Source organism: Myiozetetes cayanensis, unplaced genomic scaffold, assembly GCF_022539395.1.
Source record: "Myiozetetes cayanensis isolate MyiCay16 unplaced genomic scaffold, myiCay2020 scf1, whole genome shotgun sequence".
NCBI classification, from domain to species: Eukaryota; Metazoa; Chordata; class Aves; order Passeriformes; family Tyrannidae; genus Myiozetetes; species Myiozetetes cayanensis.
The window spans coordinates 130350262-130371530 of NW_026086604.1; positions in this window are offsets into that span (position 1 = coordinate 130350262).

Consider the following 21269-nt stretch of genomic DNA (forward strand, 5'->3'; position numbering starts at 1 on the left):
AAAGGACGTCATGAGTAACCTCAGAATTAAGTTGAGATGAGTCTTTTCTTTCATCAGAAGTTGAATTCCTGCTTCCTCTTTATAGAATGTTATCATCACACCAAAATAAATAATAGGATTTTATACTTCACTGGAGTTATACATAGCTCATTTGTATGGGCTGTAAATGAGTGCATCATGCACTCAAGCTCAGCCTTTGGAAGAGTGCAACCAGTGGTTGCTTCGGATCATGAAATTAACTGGTTTACCGTATTTGAATGAAAATTCTCTGCCCAATAGAGGGCGCTGTAGTTCTTAGAATAGCTACAATACTGCTACTTAGTCTAACTAAATTCAGTGGGGAAAAAAATCCTTGGCACATTCCTGTGGTTAAGAAATTAAGGGTCAGGGAGTTTTGGTGATTTATAGCAGCTGAACATCTGCTTTGGAACACACAAATGAAAGGATTCAAATTTACAGTTTCCCACAACAACCATGACTTGTCTGTGTTTTACAAACTGTTGGCATTTTTTCTGACAACTTTTATTCTTGAACATATAAACTGTTTCAGAGTTTGGTTTAAGATTTTTTTTTCCTTTTTAATTTCTCCCCCAAGAAAATTATGCTGATATTTTTGTTTTCTTCCCATTCTCTTATTTTTTTTTAAACAGAAGAATAAAGACTAGTAAAATCTAGTGACCTCTCTCCTGTCATTCTAAGTAGCAACTGATAGACATCAAAGCTTCAAGAGATAATTGTGATGTAGAACTGTTTAGATAAATTAGGAATATATCCTCAATACCACATTCCTCTCTCAGTTAAAAACTGTGTAGAGGAATAGCAGCATTTCATCAACACTACATTTCTTTGTTAGTTAAAACCATCTCTTCCTGAAATAAAATACTTGGAATGATTTATGGTCCTTATGGGCCATAACTGCAAGTATTAGAAAGGGTTTTTTTCTAAAATTTTGCCATGAGATGGAAATAAACAAGTTTCCCTGTTTTGTACAAATGCAGTTTTCTTTGGGTTTTGTGAAACTCTCCATTCCAGAACAGCCTGAGCCTTTTAAGAGTCGGGGTTTTTCTCTTCTTGCTTCCCTCCTGCTTCTTTGAAATCTACTAAGTAACTTCAGGTGTTACATGTGCTTAGAAAAAATATATGAACTCCTGAGAATCAAGGCTAAAAAGAAAACCCATTCAGCACAACAGTGGGACTGCTGCTAACACTGCTGGTCCAAAAAATAATCAGCAGATAAATCTAAAGTATTATGGCAATTTTCATCTTAAGATGGCTGGCTGTAGAAAACAGAGGAGGCAGTCTGATATTCAAACATCTTGTTACTTGAGTCACTAGAAACGTTTGAAGTTTAAATGCTTGTTATTAAATTGTATGAAACTGGTAGTGTCAGAGCCTGTTCTGCAATTTGACATATGGTACATCCTTGCACAGTGTTATACGAAACTTAGCATTGCTTGCAGTGTGTATGGATAAGTTTCAAAATCCATTTGTCTCTCCTAATACTTCACTAATTTTTTTGTTTTAAAAATCTTCATAAGCAGTTAGCATGAATATACTTTCAGGAATATCACATATGTACAGAGAAGTCTAGTGCAGCTTTCCTCTCCTCTTTCTATGATAACTTCTTTCTGGACCAGTGCAACTGAAAACAAAACTCAGGAGCTCATCAGGAGATGTGAATGTAAGTTAGTGCTACGATGTATTGCGTGACAACAGAGAAACATTTTTACTCTGGAACTTTTTTCATATGACATTGAAAAGAAGTGTGGCTTAGCATGGCAAAATTTTCAACAAGCTTTGTGTATTTTAGTGAAGAAATACATTCATTTCAGGCAATAAGAGATGAGGATGTATACCCTAGGAATCTTGCACTTCTGAGCTTCCATTGCTGTTGCATTTGCATGAGAAGTTGCCACTCTGTCAGAGCAAATTAAAATCCCAACCCCTTTTTTTGAGTTTCAGGAGGCATCATGTTTGCAATGAGGAGAACCCTTGGGAACAGAGAAGTTTCCCAACAAAATTTCAGAAGAAAATGCAAGGCCAGCAAGGAACCGGTTATGGCTTCCCAGATTTCTGGATTTTTATTTTCTAATTTGCACCAGTTGGAAACAGTTGCTGAGCAACTCCTTCCTGTGTACTCTGGCTGCTTCTCATCTGCGATAACTTTCTTTAGGTCACCTACATATCCTCTATGCCATGTGCTCTGGGAGAGTCATCTGCCTTCTGTTCTGGGATGAGATGACTGGCTAAGCCCATAAGAGTAGAGCAGTGGATGTTGAACACCTTGAATTTAGCAAGGCCTTTAGCAGTGTACCCAGTGGTTTTACAACCAAACTGGTGAACCATGGACTGGATAAATAGACAGTAAGATGGGTGGAAAATTATCTCAACCATTGATCTCTAAGGGTAGTGATCACTGGTACAAAGCTGGTTATGAGTGCCTTGACACAGAAATTTATGCCAACCATGCTTGTTCTCAGTAACAACTTGGATGACCGGATGAAGTGCATCCCTTACCAGTTTGGAGATATATGTATTGGGAAGGGTATTCAGTACACTGAAGTGCAGGGTTCCTGTTTGAGGAACTTAGGCTCCAGAAATGGTCTGTCAGGAACCGCAGGAAAATCGCCAGAGGCAAATACAAAGTTCTACATCTGGGATGGAATATACCCATGCAACAGGACAGGGCAGCACTGGCTGGCTAGGAAGCAGCTTTGTAGGAAAGGACCCAAGGCCCTTGTTTTCTCTTTTGTAATGGTATCTCCCTTGCCAAAGTTATGTATTTGTTTATAGTACCCAATAATTTTATTCAGAAAAAAATGGTAAATGGTAGTTATAGAGACATTATAGTCTCACTATGGGGTTAAATGCACAGACAGTTCTGGGTGAAGTTATAACCGTGTACTCCATCAACTTCCATTTTTATATCCATAAGATGAGGCATTAAGAACAGTTTTTACCTTGTAAAATGAAGAAAGGGAAACAATAAGAATTTATTGCATCCCATAAACAAAAGAAAAGAATGGGAATAGGATTTAAGAAATAATGTGCTAAACAATCCAGAGATTAATATTAAATATATACAGTATATATCTAGAGTAATTCAGTGTAATAAATAATATGGAAAGAATATTGTAAATCATAAGACCTAGTTTAGTTTCCACATATTGTTGTTTTATGTAAGATCAACCAGGCCTTATAGGAAACCACAGAACGTAATTTTGCAGTGCACACTTTTGAACTGGGTTTGTGTAAGTAAAGACCGAAATAATAATGTGTCAAATGTTTCCCATGTAACCAAATGTTATAGCAACCTTGCTGTTTGCATATAGATTCTACTGTAACTGAGTCTTTTGTTGTCCTTGAGCTTCTTAGTAGTCATGGTCTGCAGTATTTGATTACCCTTCTTGACTCTATGTTTTGATATGTCAAAATTAATATTTTAGATTACTGAACAGAATTAGGATTCAGTGGAAAAATTTGGTATTGACTTGTTGGAAATTAGGTGAGGTCTGTAAGCATTGTCTCCTGCAGTATGGTTTTGGAGTATTTTTAAAGTAAAATTGAAAATACATTTTGCAAGTATTTTCAATAAACATCTTACTAACATTTTTGCCGAGTAAGGTTTTAATAATCATGAAAATATATTATCCTCTTATATATAACTGTAAAAAAATATATCTATGTCAATTATTTGATCAGAATGTTAAGGCCAAAAAGGCCCAAATTTGGATGGATTTTCAACAAATGGTTTTTAAGAGCTATTATTTTTCTGTACTTATCTATGACTTGTCAATAAAACTGTGTTATAGAGTATAATTCAAGAACCAAAGCAAAACAGCTTTCACAGGGGAAGTTATTTAAAATGATATGTTCACCTTTTTTAATAATCACACAAATACCAGTATTAGTTCCCTAGACAGAAGATTTTCTCTTTCCTTTTTCTGAATAAATTATATAAATATAATATATATAAATTATATATAAATTATAATACATATTATATATTATATATTATAATTTATATATAAATTATATTAAAATCTTGTTTAGGATGGTGTGTGAGATATTTTGATGTTGGATGCCAAGTACATCATAAAAGTCATGTTCAATACCTGTCCAAATTTCTGTTAGCATGAAACTTAGCACAAAGGCTGGTGCCAGACCTTTGACCTTGTGTCAGCTTAAGAGTCTGGCAGAGTTTTGCCAGATGGTCTTCCAGCTGCTCACCTGGAACACTGAAGGCAATAGAAAGTCTGCTTGGTCTTCTGAAATATAAATCCTGTTCCCCGTGTCTGTGGATTCCCATTATTGAATGTTGTCTTCATCTGTGGAGGTTTTGGAGAAAAATGCTTCTTCAGAATCATGAACAGCTGAAAAAATGGGAGAGATCAGTTTTACTTTGCATCTAAAGCTAACCGAAAAGCTTCACCAAAATAATCCCCCCCATTCAGCTCCAACTATAGCTGAATAAATAGTTAAAAACTTCTCTAAGCCATATTATTATGGTAGGCCTAAAAGGAAAAACTTGAAGATCGGTCACCCAAGACCCTGCCAATATCAGGTTTCAAGATGAAGAAAGCAATAAGCTACAAGTACTAGTTTTCTTAAATATTTGTATCTTCATAAGCTAACTTCCTTAGATATCGATTCATGTATATTTCTAATGCAGAAATGGATTAAGAGTATAGTAAGTAAGTAAGTAAGTAATCCGGGGAAGGAATTTACACCTTCCAGTCTGCGCATTGGATATTTTAGGTGAGACACAGTGTGCGCGGAACTGAGCCCACCCTTTAATCCTAAGGTTCATCTGCCAGGGCCAAGCGAGCTTGGACGGTGGCAGCGAGGTCCTTAGGACGTAGATGGATTGCCTTTACAGGGTTAATGAGCCCCACCTGCCCGGGAGTGTCCCTGACCGGGAATCAAACCCGGGCCTTGGCGGTGACGGCACCGCGCCCTTACCACTAGACCACCAGGGGCTCCTAAGAATATAGGACTCCACTGAAAAATACAATCCTCGTAACACTTCATTCTTTGAAGTTCCTTACTAGCTGTGCGAGGAACTGTTATGAAACTGTGAGAGGGAAAAAACTTTATTAAAGTGTGAGTTCTTCCCATGGGAACAACTCCAGCTTGGGTCCCTTCCATGAGGTGCAGTCTTTCAGGAACAGGCTGCACTAGTGTGGGGCCCACATGGGGTCAGAGGTCCTGCCAGCAAACCTGCTCTAGCATGAGCTCCTGCCTGCACTGGGCTGCAAGTCCTGCCAGCTCCAGCGTGTTCTTCTCATGGGGTCACGAACTCCTTCAGTCATCCACCTGCTCTGACATGGGGTAGGCTGCAGGTGGATCTCTGCTCCAGCACCTGGGGCACCTCTTCCTGCCACTCACTGACCTTGGTGTCTGCAGAGTTGTTTTTCTCACATATTCTCCCTCATCTTTTCTGGCAACTGTTGTTTTGCAGCACTTTTTTTCCCTCCTTAAATCTGTTATCCCAGCAGCACTGATGGGCTCGGCCCTGGACATCTTTCTGTCATTGGATTTGTCAGACATGGGGAAAGCTTCTGGTGGATTCTCACAGAAGCCATTCCTGTAGCCCCCCCACTACCAAAACCTTGTCACACAAACCCAATACAAAGAGTTAGGTCAATGTATTCTGTAAATGTTTTTAAATGTATTATTTGTTCGGGAGGTCGTGTGTTCTTTTTCATTTTTTTTTTCTCAACAAGTCTTAATTGTGATTTAGGGTTAAAAAGGCATTCCTCACCCCATCCTGTAAAGAATCTGTGAAGCAGGGCCATTGGACATCTAAACAAGTGCCCTGGATGCCCAGCACATCCTCCACAGTGCCTGAAGTTTGCAGACTTGTTCCCTTTGTTCCCTCTACAGCAAAGAGGCAGAAAGCAAGCACCACAGATGTTGGGGGAAGCAGAAGTCCTTTGCAGTGACACTGATGGGTCTCTGACTTGCAATAAAGTACTACTGTGCAAGTGAAAAGGTAAATATAAGCATCAGTATGTCTTAATTCGCTTTAATTTCCAAAGCAAACAAAGCATATATAATTATTCTTTTGGCCCATCTGTGCATCTTTCCTTCCAGCTATCCCTAAGAACTTTTGAATCCTAAAACTAATTTCAAACAATATGGGCAGGGTGGATCTCAGATCTTAAAGGTAATGAATTTTGAGATGTTTTGTGACAATTGGTATTTGGATAGCTAATATCTATGTCATTAAAGAAAAGACAAAAAAACTTATATGCACAAGTACGCGTGGAACTGGTAACGTGCTGAAACAGAAACTGGCTGGTCAGTCATTGTGTGTATGACAACAGGCAGCAATTGCACCTTTTGCCCAGATAGATTGCTGGGACAAAAGCAGGAGCTGTGGCAGCAAGTTCTGTGAGGGATGTAGTATGCAACATGTTAGGAGAAAAGGGCTGGTTAACTCTGTGGTTCATGAAAAAAAAAAGTTGTATAATTCTTATTAAATTTCAAGGTAAAATGTTTATTATCTTAGTTGAAAATATTGATAGAAACAGACTAATAGATTTATTTTTTGTTTTGTAATTAATTTGTAATAGTATATTGCAGTTATGCATGTATTTTTGTTTTCAATAAATTTTAAAAATATAAGGCTTCCAGTGGGGTCATGGCCACCACTTTAAAGTAAGCACTTTAAAAAAACCCAGAAAGACAGCTTCTTTTACTTGTTCACAAGACATATAATATCTTCCTTAAGAAACTCATATACTTTCTTAAAGGTGCATTTTTGATCTGGAAAAATGACATCTTTTTTTTTTTTCAAATCACTGCAAACAATGAAACTTACTTCAAACATGACTACAGTTCTCTGTTTTGCTCAAAGATTATTTTAACAGAAACTTCTTAAATCAGGCATTAGCATCTAATTTAGCTCTGTCACTCACTTGCAGTACTATAAACCATGTAATGTTATACTCCAGATCTTTGGTAGATTTTGTGTCAATTTGCAGAATGTATTTGTCTAGAATAAAGTTAAGATATGGAAATTTAGTGCAATCTGTTTATAAATTTTCTGACTATTAAAAAAAAAAAGAAGAACAAAATCAAGATGTTCTGCTATTTCTATTCAAGTGATTAAGTAATTTACACTGCAGAGATCCATTTCCAAACTTAAGCCCTCAAACAAACCCATTCTTTTGCAACACTGGGAGAGTATGTACAGCTCCTGGCTTTGTTCTATTTTGATGAAATGTGTCATTGATAAAAGAGAGTTCAAGCTTCCCTAAACCAATTAAAATGTTTTTGCCTCAGGTGGTAAATAAAAGCACATGATAGAACTAAAGCAGACTGGGAGAGTGGTAATCAGTACAGTAGTTCAGTATTGAACAATATTGAACACTGTAACAATAACACATAATAAATCATTTTGAAAGGTACATTGGATATATTTTTTTCAAGGACAAATAAAGTATACTCACAAGGATCAAAATGACACCTTAGCTATTTTTATGCTCTGTTTTAGAAATTATTGACAGTTTCTTTTTAAAGTAGCTGTAGCTTGCTTGACTGCGAAATGTTTATGAGGATACCTTTGGGTATGGGTCAGCTAGATGTAAATATGTTTTATTGCAAGCTTTTTTCTTGGAAACATCATGCAATTGTAATGTTTCATTTTTAAGAGCACTATCTTGATTTTTATACATTAAATAACTTGATCTTATAGATTTGAAATGAGTTCAACCCACTTATTCTTATATCACACATGCCAATGATAGAGCTCAGCCTGTGTTGTTGCTGTTGTTGTTCTACCTTTATAGAAGAGATTCACTTTAAAAAATCATATCTAATAGGAGGAAATCATATCTAATAGGAGGAAATTACACTTTTCATAAGTGTGTCACTGTGGAGCTACAAGCAGCACAATATACGGTTTTTCTCTTTAAGAAGAAGCTCAAATGGGATAAAACCCCTCTTTTCTATTGGAAAATTTCCCCTTAGGCTAAAGGAATTTGATTGGTTTTACTGTCAAAAGTTTATCATAAAATGCCAGGCTAACCAGTTCGAAATATAACTGGGATGCTGAAGGTAAATTCTGGAGGACTCCAGATTAGCTAAGAACTTGTTGAAGTTGACGTGGAGTTATTTACTATGTCAGTACACCCAGAGGTCCTGTGGGAAATGTCTTTGATTTGGGTTAAGCTCTCAGTGTGCAGCACTCTTCATCAGAAGGCAACACACATGCTGGAAATGGAAGTGAAAGTGAGTTTGATTAGCTTTTGCTACTGCTTTGCAAAGCTAAGACCAATTTTTCTCTCCTTCCCAAAGGACAGTCAAGGTCAAGGACAGTAAATAACCTTTAAGAGAGGATTTTGAAGAAGTTCTTGGTGTAGCACTGTACTGTATGGGATACCTTGCTGCCATTATGCATTATTGATCTTTCAAGATAAATATTTGCCTTCACAGGAAGAGCTGTAACAAAAATATAATACATACCATCTGCAGCTTTAAAATGTGCAAGATAATACCCTTTTTAAAATTTTTCTCTTTTTGTTTCAGTGCCACTGCAAGGGGACCTAAAAAGGGACAAAAGTTTCAGTATTCTGTGCACTGTATTAATAAATATAGGAGACAAGCCTTGTCCCAGAGACTTTGCTAGAAAATTGCTACATCATTTGAAATGCATCAAAAGACAGCAAATGTGATAGATCCAAGAAACAGTAAAGTGAGAAATTTTTTGCAGGAAGATAGACGTCTTTTAGATTTATTAAATTCTGTCTGTATTTTAGTGTAATCTGTGGCGCCTTTTGTATTTTTTCTTTTCATATCTCTGTTTTTTCTATAGACAATGTAGAAATTGATCAAGTGATGAAAGAGAATGCCCAAATCATAGAAATTAAGGGTCTTGTTTCATTGTTATTCTCCAGTGCTCTGGTCTCATTGTAAAGGAACTCCATGACATCAAAGCCATTACTGCCTTCCTGTGTCTATTCCAAATCCCTAAGATAATTAACAGATTTCTACTACTGGTTCCATATTTTTCCAGACTTCCAATATCTTTGTTCTAGATTATCTGGGGAAACTGTTCTTTAAAACCTTCAAATATCTGTGGCCATTCTTCATAACTTCATGCAAGGTTTCATTTCTCATACCACTACTAGTGGCCACCAAGCACATGTACAGTGTATTCCTGGGGGTCCTCCCCAGTGAAACACGAGGAAAAAATGTTGCTGTGTTCTAAGCAGTTACACAAATGTGTAGTCCTAAAAAGACATAAAACTTACCCGAGATTTGTTTTACTGTGCCATGTTTAATGTACATTTTTTTCAGCAGCACTCTTGGATTCTCTGTCACCACTGTTCACTTCAAGCCATTTGGCCTGTTGTGTGCCTCCCCCACTGCTGTGCCAGTGGGCCCAGTAGTGGGGTTCCCACTGGTAAGCCTGGTCAGGAGACTAATAAAGGCTGCAGTTTGAATTTTTTTTTAGGTTATTTTTAGAGTATCATCTGTCTCTACAGCACCAGCAGGTGATTTGCTATTTCAGATACTATTCTAATCTTCCACAAACCATTTTGCACAAAGTGATTTCTTTGCAGCTTATTCCAGCTGTATTTTGTTCCCTAAAAACTGGAAAGATAAACAGCCCAAATCTCAAAGATTCACAACTAAAGTGCCAAATACATATGCATATTAAAAATATTTAATCGGTGTGCTTTTCTTCTGTGTTTTGCAGTGTAGCTGTTCTTACTGAAGGATGATGATCTTAACTGTGCTGTGTTTTCTATTTTGCTTTGAGAAGACTGAAGAAATATTGGTGCTCTTACCATAACCTATGCACTTGAGAAAATCCAAAAAAACATGTTTGGAGGGTACTCCAGGCAAAATCTGAACATTGATGCAACTACTTTGGCCATCCCATATTTTGCATCAAAAGCTAGGAAACGGAAAGTCAGTTCCAAAGTGATATTAAAAGACTCATCCTAGTGATGAGTATTAAATGAGTATTAAATACCTGACCATTGCTCACTCTCTCCAGATCTTCTTGTTGCTCAGAGCCACTCTGTGTAGCTAAGCTTTGGATCCTTCCTCTTTGATCATGCTCACCAACCACTTCATTATTTTGTTGTACATAAAATCATAGAATGGTTTGGGTAGGAATTGATGGTTAAAAGGTATCCAGTCTACCTCCCCTTCAATGTGCAGGGACATCTTCAAGATCATGTTGCTCAGAGATCTCTCTAACCTGACCTTGAATGTTTCCAGGGATGAGGCATCTACTACTGCTCTGGTCCTGCTTCGCCACTTTCATTGTGCAAAGTTTATTCCTTATGTCTAGTTTGCATGACCCTCTTTTAGCTTAAAACCAGTAGCCCATGTACTATTGCAAAGGCCTTTTTAAAAAGCTTGTCCTCATCTTTCTTATAGGCCCCCTTTAGGTGCTGGAAGGCTGCTATAGGGTCTCCCCAGAGTCTTCTTTTCTCCAGGCTGAACAACCCCTACTCCCTTAGTCTACCTTCGCAGCAGAGCTGCTCCAGCCTTTTGATTGTCTTACTGGCCCCTCCTCTGGACCCACTTCAATAGGTCCATGTCTTTCCTATGCTGAGGATCCCAGAGCTGGATGCAGCGCTCCAGGTGGGGTCTCGTCAGAGCAGAGGGACGGAATCACCTCCCTCGACCTGCTGAACACACTTCTGGTGATGCAGCCCGGGGTACGATAGGCTGCAAGCACACACTGCCGGCTCATGCCTAGCCTCTCATCCACCAATACCCTAAAATCTTTCTCAACTGGGCTACTCTTGGTGCCTTCATCTCCCAGCCTATATTGATACTGGAGGTTGTCTCAGCCCAGGTGTAGGACCTTGTACTTTTTCATGGTGAACAAAGTGAGGTTCACACAGACCCACGTCCTGAGCTTATTCAGGTCCCTTTGGATGGGATCCTGTCCTTCAGGTGTGTCAACTGCACCACAAAGCTTGGTGTCACCTGCAAATTTGCTGAGGGTGAACTTCATCTCACTGTCTATATCCCTGACAAAGGTATTAAACACTTGATTCTCATGTTTTACACTTGATTCTCATGTTTTACAGAGCAGGAATGAGTTCTGAGATGGAAACAAGGTAGCTCACAACCGTTTTCCTTTTTCCACTCTTTTTCAATATTTGGCAAATCCCTAGCAGTTTTAGAGCAGCTGAGTATCTTTGGGGATTTGACTTCTGAAGAAATATACTTCCAACCTGAGATATCTAAAACATTCCTATACTTAATGAAGAATGGAAAATGACCATCAAATTTCACATGCTTATGGAATCCCTTCATAAAAAATCTTTACAAAAATACGTATTTAAAAGCAGTCCAGATGTCTCTTTGCATGTTCTTCACTACACTGTGTGATTGTTATGATGCTGACATCTTCACTCCTCCTTCTGTTCCCCATCCTGCTTTTGCTCTGACCAGACTGCCTATTTGGCACTTAAGTGAAGAAGACGTATGGACAGTACTGGAAAGAATACTCCCATATCTTTTTTGTTGGCTTGAGAAATTGGTCAATGAGATATTTCTTCTAGGAGAAGTTGTTGAAGGAGTCAGGTGTCTTGGTATCATCCTTTTTTTGTAGCAAAGAGTGCTCAAAATGACAGGAATTATAAGCCTCTTTCAGATATCACTCAGCATAACTCTTGCTGGGCTTTTTTTAGGGCTATAATCCCAGTGCTGTTTGGTGCATATTGTTGATTTATTGATTCTTCTTCATGTCTTTGAATTGTGCAAAACGGTATTTTGCAAAAATCCCTCCAGCTGCATAATTGACGTGCCTTTGTTTGGCTGTCATACATGCTTGCTCCTAGGTTGATGTAACTGTTGCTTCTCATTATGTTGTTCTATGAAGGAGTTCAATGGCATCTTACGACTCACATTTTCTGCCTACTTAGAAAGTACTCAAGTGACCGAAGTGCAGCCCTTCCTAGAATGGGTATTAATCTAAGTACATCGTGCACAGTAAGGTGCATGGTTTGTGTGATGTGTTTAAACATTTTAGAGTAACCTAATTTTAACAGAAATGTCTGATACTGCTATGATACTACTACTGAGTGCTATGATCAGAGAAAATAGAAAATAATGGAAAAACTATGTAAAATATGTAAATTAATGTAACTTTCATTTTTAAGTGGAGGGTAAGGAGAAAAAACAAAGAGAAGAGTCACGTGCCCTTTGGAGATCCTAGCAGATATTAGTCCAGGCCTACTGAATGAAAGGACAAAGACACTTGGGGTTAAGTGACCTGAAAAAGTCTCACACATGTAAGTTTTTAAGTAAACTATCATGCTCATTGTAACTTTTTCCAACAGAGAGGGGAATAGGTGAAAAATCAAGTTTATAAAATTTGTCAGCTATTAAACTAAGAGCTACATCATGCTAGTTCCTGGCTTTGTAACACAAATTAAGTTTTTTTAAATTCTGAGCATTTTGAAGCCACTTGTCTTTGCCATCACCTCTCATAATTTTTGCCATTGCTGTTTAATTATTAATTGTATTTTCCAACAATTCACCAGGAAAGCGTCCTTAAATACCTGAACTTGTTGCATTGCTAAGTGCAATGTGTCCTTTTAAGCTTTGTTAGTGTCACGCAAAAAATAAGTATATCACCTGGGAAAACATAGCTACTCAAGAATTATTTCACAGTGGGGTTTTTCTCCCTCAAGTCATATTATCTTGAGAGCAATAACCAGAATAGCCTGATTGGATAGAACAGTTCTTGCATTTTATTGCTGAGCTTTTTTTTTGAGACTTTTCTACTTCACTTTTTCTTTTTTTTTTTTTTTTTTTTTCACAGAGCAGTGTTATTTATCAGGTAGAGTGTAATGAGATGAAAAATGTTAAATGTTATTAGGATGTTTTCTTCATCCGCTTTTAAGTCCATGTTCCACAAACCCAAGAAACAGTAGGAGTATCTCTCTGGTTTTAACCAGTGATTTTGGATCTAAAAACAACAGACATTGACATAAGCACAACTCTTGTTTTCCTCTGTAGAAAACTGCAATGAACGTAACACTAGACTCAAATACCATATACAAGCTCAGTTTATTAAAATATGCAATAGCTTGAACAAAAAACACCTAGAAGAAATGGGGAAAACATGGCTATGCCGTTCCCCAAAATTAATAGAAATTGACTTTTTTTTTTTTTACCATCTACCAGGAATGACAGGAGTATTAAATATCAAGGGATTTTAGGAACAAAGAAAATTGATGTGATCATTTTGTGTGTGTGATAACAACAGTAACACAGAACTATGCTGTTTTCAATTAACAGTGGAGCAATACTGAAATATATTTCATTAACACACAGGTAAAAGGACTTTACTGTTAATCAGAATGAATAGCTGCATTCAACACAGAGCTGCTACAGGTCTTTAAATTGCTTTTGCCTTGCTGCATGGATATAGCTGAACATAGTTTAATACATTTTTTACATGAAGTAATTTTGTCTAGCTCATACAATGTCAGAGTAATAATAATGATATTCTAATATTAATGCAAGCACAAGATATACATATTGATGAATAATGGTCATATGTTTTTGGATCTCCTTGCCAAGTCATATTAAAATGACAAATAATTGCCATTGCTTCAGAGAAATGGTACAGGCTCTGTAGTCAAAAAGCACATTAGGGACCCACAGGGTCCATTTGTTATCCTTTGTCAGGAAAACATGGTTCTTTAATGAAAGTGAGTGAAAGGACACTGATTGAGGACGGTGACACTAAACCTCTTTCTCAATAGGAGCCATGACATGAGTATTAATAAGCAGATTGAAAGGTTAAGACTCAGCTTTGAAACTCTGGAAACACAGTAGAATCTGAAATGACTCCCCCCTCATAATATGGGGAAAACCACAGTGTAAAATGCATTGTATAAGCCTTCTGGCCACAGGAGGATAGAGCAGATGGAAATTGGTTCCCAGACAATTCAGGCGAATGCCATTTAAAATCTTAACCCAAATATATTTTTGTTAAAGTCTTGTTTTTAATTCTGTCTTGATAAATGATCCTTTTCCTTTTCATTATCCCCTCCCTCTTTGCTCCCAGTACTATAAAAATGCTAACAAAATCAACCCGGGCATTTCCTGAGCGTTGGTGAGAGCAGCTGAGAAAGCAAAGGCACAAAGTCACCTAGAGCAATGCATTTAGTAAGAATTCAACATATATGTTATTGGGAGAATGAAGGAATATCCATTTAATAAAAGATTTTTGAATGCATAATGCGTTATGGCAATCACTTATTAACTGCTGAAAACCCAGAGGAGCCAGTCAGGGTCATGGAAGAGTCTGAAACAGGCAGTCCCTGATCCTGCTGAGCTCTGCATGTGCGTGCAGTTCTTCTGGAGTCACTGATGTGTGCAAGGGAGCAGTACAGATGTGTGTGTCACTGCAGGATAATAGCTGGAGCTGCTGTGTCTTTATTGATAAGGTTTTTCCTCTGAAACTCTGTATTATCTGCATGAGCTCTGTATGATCACAATCTCTGACCACCTTTGCAGGTTTATATTCTTTTTATAGTCTCACTTTTCTATGCACAAAAAATATCTTTTTGGAATTTGATGGGTTTACTGTTATAGTAAAAAGCCCTGTAATACTAAAATATCCGTTTTTCCATGTCAGTAGCAAAACTGGGCAAAATGCCCAAAGTTTAGGGGCATTTTCAAATGCAGAGACTGGTTCTGTTCATCACAGCCCAAAGTTTAGAGGTGTTTGAATGCAGTCACTGCCTCTGTGGGATGTTCACAATTAGATTTCAGTATATTCAAACAAGGTTGGAAGACTCTAATTGAATATCTCTCCTCCTAAATATTTGACAAAATGGCAAACCATTGCACACATTGAAAAAATGCATATGAATTCCGATTTAAATGTATTTAAGAGGTTGCAATAATACCAGATGAATATGTCTAGGAAAGGCTAATAATCATGTGAGCCAAATCTACACCAGAAAATTCAGAGGGCCTGGGGCTATTTTCTGATGAAGAATCCAACAGAATGACATAACCCGTGCCCATATTATTAAATACTTTTAGTCTTACAAAAGCTCTTCGCCAGCTTTTGTAAATTGTGCTTCGGAGTCAGCTGAGACAGCTAGTTGGCACAGCAAAAAATTATACCGTAGACTTTTCTAATAATTGCATGATGGAGGACTTTCATTGCTGATATTTTGTTTAATGATGTGTCTGTAGGGATCAGACTGATTTCTTCAATAAACAATCATTGAATCAATACCAGTTGATGGTTTATATTCAATGTAGAGGAACAGTGGAGATTTTAAGGGTGAAATGGCTACAGAAAATAATCAAAGAGGTGATTGTAATATTTTCCACAGTGGATCCAGATCAAGTGCTGTGCAATTTAGACATGGCTGGTGCTCACTAGTAAAGGACTGCAAGCAGTGTGGGCACAAGTGATTCGGCATCATATGTCACTGTGACCGGGTTGGATGCAGGACTGTGAGAAGTAAAGAGTCTTAGGATATATCAGGTGAAATGTTTCCAAGACAGAAGAAATGTGAATGCATTTTCTAAGGCCTTAAATTAGATCTCATCTGGAGTCCTGATCAATTCTGCTCACTTATATGCAATAAAGCTGAGATCAAGTTGAAACAATTGCAAAGAAAGGTTTCCTGGATAATCAAGGAGCTGGAGATCACGACTGGGTTTTATTAGTCTTGCAAAAAGTAAGCTGGAAGAGGATGTGGTTGCTTTAATTACATCAGAAAGCGGACACGAGGAATTGAGAATTGCTTAAACTCAAGGGCAGTGTGGGCTCAAATGATTATAGATGAGTAAACATGAATAAATAAATTTAGGCTAAAATATAAAGAAATATTTCAACCATTAAGAGAGAGAGTTTGTGAAAATCTTGTGTGTATGTGTTGTGGTTTAACCCCAGCCAGCAGCCAAGCCCCACACAGCCGCTCGCTCACTCCCCCACCAGTAGGGTCAGGGAAAGAATTGGAAGGGTAAAAGCAAGAAAACTTGTGGGTTGAGATAAAGGCTTTAGTAGGGAAACAGAAAGCCGTGCATGCAAGCAAAACAAAACAAGTAATTAATTCACAGGTTCCCATGGACAGGCAGATGTTCAGGCATCGCCGGGAGAACAGGGCCCTTTCACACGTCGCAGTTACTTGGGAAGACAAATGTTTCTACTTCAAATGTCCCCCCTTTTTCATCTTTCCCCCCACATTGTACACTGAGCATGATGTCATAGGGTATGGAATATCCCTTTGGTCATTTTGGGTCACTTGTCCCAGCTGTGTCTCCTCCCAATCTCCCATGCACTCCCAATTCCCTTGTCAGCATGGCAGCACAAAAAACAGAAAGGGCCTTGACTGTGTGTAAGCCCTGCTCAGCAATGACAGAAACATTATCAACCCTGTGTTCAGGCACAAATCCAAAACATAACCCCATACTAGCCACTGTGAAGAAAATTAATTCCAACCCAGCCAAAACCAGCATAGTTGGCTGTGGAGACAAGACACCTAGTTTCTCAGGTGGATCTTGAGGAATGTAGGAAATGATTGATGGTCCAGAGATCATTGCATGACTATCTATTTCATCTATCCCAAATACTGTAGAAATATTGTTCACAAAAAGCATTCCATTCCAGTGTTACAGTTTCTTAGTTGTTCTTTTAACCTGTAAGGAGTTAAATAATTTTCATTCTTGAAATTTTTTGTGATGTTTACATTGAACAAATTATGTGATTTCGAGGTCTAGCTGTATCAAGTACAGGATAAAATACAGATACCTGTACCTTAACTGAGAAATTGGATGTGTACACTCAGAAATGCCTTACTGATGTATGTATGCTTTGTGCATTTTCATATGAATATTATGTCACACAATTTGAAGTTTGCAAATTTTGAAAATTTAGCCCTTGATATGTTGGTTGTTTGAATAGAGTACCTGCTACCTGGAGTTTTTTAAGGTTATTCTTTTGTTTTGCTTCATTTCTGATCTGTGGTGAGGCTTGTGCTGGCAATGACAGGAGGGACAAATTGTTCATAGATCTTGTGTGCCATTCCTGATACAGTACATTTTCACTACTGTAGTTCTCATGTGCAGTGTTAGAAGTAGTTGAATGAAGAGACAGAACGCCAATACCTTGGTAAATAATGGACTTATTTTTCTTGCTGATAGTCTGATCTTTCTGGAGCTCCCTCCCAGAGTCCCAGACACTAATAGAACTGGCCTCCACAATTCAGTAATGGGCTTGCCTTTTTACTAGCTTTATTTTTTTCATGGAGAGAGTCAGTTTTGAAGGAATTTAAGAAATTAAAGCACAGGATCTGAGGCTGGTTATATTGGATTGAATTCACTGCAAAACACTTTATACATTTTCTTATACTGTAATAGTATATAATTTTACAATTTTCCTTTAAAAAATAAGAGTTATCTTTTAGTATATTCTTTTATGATTTTCCTTTAAAAACCAAGAGTTATCTTTACAGTTGTGAGATAAACTCATTCAATAGTGAATTCAATTCAGTCTTCAAATAGACAATAGCAGACACCACAGACATTCACAATACTGGTTTCATATCAGTTTTATATGTACAGGAATAATAGATGTGCAAAATGTGTATTAAATGTGTTGTAAAATTCATTGTTATAGCAAAACGTGTCAAAAATTGCTGCCATTGAAAGGAATTAGATAGAAATGTATCCACAATTCCCTTTTTTTACATCTGAGGTATAAAGAACATTCTTTTCACTAGTTAGGCAGTCAGTGTTTAACAACACCAATAGTTCCCGTTTGTCCTTACAGCCCTTCACGTAGTCAGTGCCTGCTATTATATTTATCCAAAATAGCAGCCTGACTTGTGATGGTTGTATTCAGCCATTTATTATTCACAGTTTATCAGAGTGGGAGTTAAAGACAGATTGCTGTAGTTTTACATTTTTCCTGGAGGTTGGGCAAAAATATTTCTTAGCATAACCAGCACAGAGTTCCACTGTGGGAGATGTCATCACCTTGTAAACTGTGGGCCCTGTAACCAGACAGCCCCTGTTGCTTCGCTGCAGCCTGGGAAATTCTGTGTCAGCTGAAGAGGTAACAGCATATGTCTTATCGTTTTAGATATCATCTTCTGTGGTGGCTATAAAATTCTGTTGCCCCAGAAAAGCAGAAATAGATAAAGCAATAGACAAAGGCTGTTCTTAACTAAGCACTGATAGCTTCCATTGAATTTTGTGGATGGGCAGTGCTTTGACCTTAGGTAACAAGCACCTTTATGAACTTTATAACAAATAATTAACATGTGTCTTTAGCAGAACTGTGCTACTCCTGTAGTGGAGAGCCAGTGAACCTTTCTGTGTGATTGGAGTTGGAAACCTTCTTTTGTAAATAAATAATTAGTACTTCCAAAACCTATTTTCCCCATGTTATTTTAATGGCTTATTTTTTGCACTAACTAGACAGCCTGGTTTAAAATTCATATAAAAGTTTTTTTAATGAAAAAGGTACAAAAAGTCAAAATCAAACTCAGAACATTTGAATACAGAATCATAATATTTTTCTAAAAAGATTAATCACATAAATTCATTAAAATAGCATTTTCTTACAGCTTTGTTTAGTGGAGAAACATGGCTCAAAAGTTCCTGAGTAATGCTTAGTTTCTCAGAGTAGTTAAGGTATCCAAACAACTTTGAAATTTTGGGAATATATGCCTTAGTTTAAATGTGCAAATAACTGAACAGACAATTTTGCCCATGTTTACCTCCACCTGCTTTAATCTTGCCGTGTCTGAAATGAAGCTACTTACATGCACAAAGTAAAGCCTGTACCTAGATTATATTCTTGCCTGATCAGGATCAGAATCTAGAATTTTTACATGAAGTCAAATGCTTTTGGACTCTCATCTTGTTCCTACCTAAGATAAGCTTTTTCCCTTTATTTACAGAAGGAGTAGAATTAAATACAAATGTATTTTAAAATAATTTTCAAGACCATGTAAAAATGAAAACGTAGAACTTTTTTTTTTTTTTTTTTACAAAAAACATTAATTCAACTCCATAACTGGGACAAACCCAGTGTGTTTTTCGGGAAAATTTTGAGTGGATGGAGAAGGCAACAACTATCTCTACTTTCCAATATAAAGAGAATCCCTTGAGCTTGTCTGCAGAACCCCCTTCCATACACAGTCTTTGCTCCAAGTTGGAGGATGCTCTGCATGGGCAGATAATGAAGGTGCCGGCTAGGCTGGATGGGAATGAATAATTAAAGAAACTTATAAATTATATTGCCATCAAATGCTGGAGGATATGGTCCTGCTGCAAAAGAACTGGTTCTCATATGTCTGAGGCATTTTTCAGAAGATATTAAGTATGAATATTGGATGCATAATTAGGCTTTCTTGAAGGTGTATTAGTACATTAGAGGTAGATCATGCAAAAATTTCTATTATCCCACATTACCTATACTTTGATTGAGCAGTTGTATCTCTGCTTGTATTTCTGCATCTCTAGTTGATATTTGTATTTTAGAAAACGGAAGATTACAGTAACGCTCTACATGCAGCATGCCTTTTTTTTTTTAATCTACATTTTATTCCTGTACATATTTTCTTTGCCCCTTTAATATAATGGAAACCGTACACAGAAGCCAGACAGATAAATGTACTGAAACCTTGTTAGCATTTAATCTCTTTTTAGATAAATGCAAATACTGCTGTCTATGGTACTGGAGCCTTGTCCAGCAGTCATCTGAGGAACTTGCTCATCCATTTTTCACAGTGTGTCCATTATTATCAGTTGCTGAAGATTGTGATCCAGAATACTCGTTCCTGATGAAAACAATAGAATTAAGCCACAGGGCTTCAGAAAATTGCTTTCATATTCAAGCAGTGCTACACATATACAGACACCTTGTTGATGATTTTCCTGCCCCGAAGAAAATATATTGCTGCTGCCAGAAACCTGTCTTTTGGCACTTTGTCACTTACAAGTGATGATAAAATTGCAACAAAGAGACTTCTTTTTAATCTCATAGGTCATCGTTTGTACTCTGGACAGTCCTCCCTTTGTCCTCACATTTAGTTTAGATAAGGTGGAAAAATACTTTTAGTTACCTCTAAACTTATCTTAAAAATACAAAATCCAAAAAGTCAACCTCAATGTACCCTCAGATTTTTAAGATGACAACTTTTTTCTTCATGTTTCTCATTTAGATCCAAAGCTCTGTGTGCATTTTAAATATATATTTCTGAGGTGGCTGAATTGCAGGCAGGCTTTTTGAGTTATAGATTCGCATCAAACTATAAACCTTTAGAGAGACATTTAATCCCTTTAATTTTGTGAAATCCCAAGAATCATGTGATAATTGTATTACTGAAATTATATTATATCCATTTTTTTGTGAAACTCCCATAATCATGTGATAATTGTATTACTGAAATTATATTATATCCATTTTTTACTGCTAAACACTTAAGCATAATTTTTAAAAATTCAGTTATCTGGTCCAGCAATTCAAAGTTGCAGAAATCTGGTGATGGATAGAAAGACAGAAAAAATCTGAATAAAGCCACGTATATGTTGAATATTTTGAAGATAGATTTTCACACCATTTGTATGAACAACAATTTATCTGGCTACATTCTCTTTTTTTCCTACATTTTCTCCATTTTCTGGGAGATTTTTTCTCAACTTTGTCATCTTTTTCTTCAGTTTTATATCTCAATGAAATCCCAAACCTGTCTGTGACATAAAAAGTCTACTGCCAAGGGATTTTGATGAAGCATATGCAGTATTTTGCCTACATTCTCTTGCAGTCTGAGTCTCTTCCAGTTGGCGACATGGAAAGAGCATAAAGAAAAGAGGCTTAAAATCTCCTGAAAAGAGCAGCAGAAGAAGGTACTCTTGCAGTGTGCTAAGCAGAGGCCGTGGAGGCATCACAAATTCCATAGGATGAAAGTGGAGTCAGGTCCTGTAATCCCCATTGCACACAGTGGTTTGAAAAGCGTGTCCAGAGGAAGAGAGAGAGAGAAATACAAGGTTTGCTGATAGGAGTACAATGTCCAGAAGCCCAAGACTTTCCTGGTTCCTCCTATGAGAAAGCCAAGCATTCAGAAATACAGAAATGGATACTTAGGTGCCTAAATAACCTTAAAGGCCAAACTCTCTATAAATGTCCAGGGGAAAACAGACTCATCACTCCAGATGAAAGGATTCTTGTGTTCAAACCAATCACTATGAAGGATAACAGACAAATTATTCATTTGCACTGATTTGAGTCCTGCAGATAGAAG